The sequence below is a fragment of the Chionomys nivalis genome, chromosome 2, assembly GCF_950005125.1.
Source record: "Chionomys nivalis chromosome 2, mChiNiv1.1, whole genome shotgun sequence".
Taxonomy (NCBI): domain Eukaryota; kingdom Metazoa; phylum Chordata; class Mammalia; order Rodentia; family Cricetidae; genus Chionomys; species Chionomys nivalis.
In genome coordinates this window covers 69,558,087-69,560,627 of record NC_080087.1, presented here as the reverse complement: position 1 = coordinate 69,560,627, position 2,541 = coordinate 69,558,087, and positions in this window count along the sequence as shown.

The following is a 2,541-nucleotide window of genomic DNA, read 5'->3' as shown; positions in this document are numbered from 1 at the left end:
ACCCAAAGAAAATTTAGAATTATGATCAAGTCTTGACCGTAGTATCCTGTGAGTCTTGATCATCTCTGGCAGCAGTCTTGAATCTATTCTGGATGTAGAACTCAGTAACCAGGCAAGAAGTATAGGTAGAACCATCAGACAGAAAGTAGAGGTGGGTCAATGAGAACAGGATAATTCTGGAAAGGAGGAAGTTTATTCCTACCCAGTTCTGTTCCAACCACAGAAGAAGGAAGATGTGATTGTCCCGCTGAAAAAGGTACCAAGCCATGTGACTAACATAGATAAGAATAATGGGTTAATATAAGTTATAAGAGTTAATAAGAAGCCTGAGCTAATGGGTCAATCAGTTTATCATTAAGATAGACGTCTTTGTAATTTCTTTGGGGCTAAACTGCTATGGGACCTGGTGGGAGGACAGAAACCCAGACAACAAAGAACCAACTCTTTATTGCATTGATGCTTTGTATTGTTTTCTTTGTTTCCATTTGTTGATTTCAGCTCTTAATTTAATTATTTTCTGCCAACTAGTTTTTTTGGGTGAGTTTGCTTCTTTTTTTCCTAAAGTTTTCAAATGTTCTGTTAATTCACTAGTGTAGGATTTTTGTAGTTTCTTTATGTAAGCATTTAGTGCTATAAACTTTTCTCTTAACACCGATTTCAATGTGTTCCATAAATTTGAATATGTTGTGTGGTCATTTTCATTGAATTTTAGGACATCTTAAAATCTTCTTTGACCCATTGATGATTCAGATGAGCATTGTTTGTGGACTTTCTGGAATTAATTTTGCTGTTGAATTCTAATTTAAACCATGGTGATCCAATAAGATATGTGGGGTTATTTCAGTTTTTTGTATCTGTTGAGGTTTGTTTTGTTACTGAGTATGTGGTCAATTTTTGAGAAAATTCCATGAGGTGCTGAGAAAAAAAATATATTGTTTTATGTTTGAACGGAATGTTCTATATATGTCTGTTAAGTCTATTTGAGTCATAATGTATATTAGTTCCCTTATTTCTCTGTTAATTTTTTTGTCTGATAGACCTGTCCACTGGTAAGAGTGGAGGGTTGAAGTCTCACACTATTAGTGTGTGTGGTTTAATGTGTGATTTAAGCTTTAGAATTGTTTTGTTTGCTTATGAGGGTGCCCTTGTATTCAGGGCATAGATGGTCAGTATTGAGCTTTCCTCTTGATGGGTTTTTCTTGTGGCTAATAAGAAATATCCTTCTTTGTCTCTTTTGATTGATTTTATTTTGAAGTCTATTTTGTTAGATATTAAGATAGATACATCAGTTTGTTTCTTAGGTCCATTTGATTGAAAATTTTCCCCAACCCTTTACTCTGAGATGGTGCATTGTCTTTGAGGTCGAGGTGTGTTTCTTGTATGTAGCAGAAGGATGGATTCTGTTTTCTTATTCAGTCTGTTAGCCTGTGTCTTTTTATAGGTGAGTTGAGTCCTTTTATATTAAGGGATATTAATGACCAGTGATTGCTATCTCCTGTTAATTTAGTTTTCATTATTGGTGATGTTATTTTGTGTGTTTTTCCCTTCTTTGGGATTTGCTACTGTTAGATCATCAATTGTCTGTGTTTTCCTTGATGTAGCCAACTTCCTTGGGTTGGAGTTTCCCTTCTAGTACTTTGTGTAGGGCTGGGTTTGTGGATAGGTATTGTTTAAATCTTGGTTTTTTCATGGAATATCTTGTTTTTTCCTTCTATGGTGATTGAACGTTTCACAGTGTATAGTAGTCTGATCCATGGTCTCTTAATGTCTGCATAATGCTTGATCAGGACCTTCTGACTTTCATTGTTTCCATTGAAAAGTCAGGTGTAGTTCTGATAGGTCTGTCTTTATATGTTACTTGGCCTTTTTCCTTTGGAGCTCTTAATATTCTTTATTCATTCTGAATGTTTAGTGTTTTGATTATTATGTAGTGAGGGGACTTTTTTTTGATCTAGTCTATTTGGGGTTCTGTAAGTTTCTTGTATCTTTGTAGGCATATCTTTCTTTAGGTTGGGAAAGTTTTCTTCTATGATTTTTTAAATATATTTTCTGTGTTTTTGAGTTGAACTTCTTTTCCTTCTTCTATACCTATTATTCTTAGGCTTGGTCTTTTCATGGTGTCCCATATTTTCTGGATATTTTGTGTTAAGCTTTTGTTAGATTTAATGCTTTCTTTGACTGATGGGTCTGCTTCATCTATTGTGTCTTCAGCACTTGAGATTCTCTCTTCCATCTTTTGTATTATTCTGCTTATGCTTTTATTTGTGGTTCCTGATTATTTTCCCATAATTTCCATTTCTATAATTACCTCGGCTTGTGTTTTCTTTATTGTCTCTTTCAGTTTTCAATTCTTTTTTTTCTAGTAATTTTTTTATTATTTTTATTCTTTTTTAATTAAAATTTCCACCTGTCCCCGTTTCCCATTTCCCTCCCCCTCCTCCCAAATATTGCCCCTCCCCCACACTCCTCTTTCCCTATCCCCACTCCTCTTCTCCTCCCACCACTCCATTCCCCCTCCCTCTTGATACTGAAGAGCAGTAC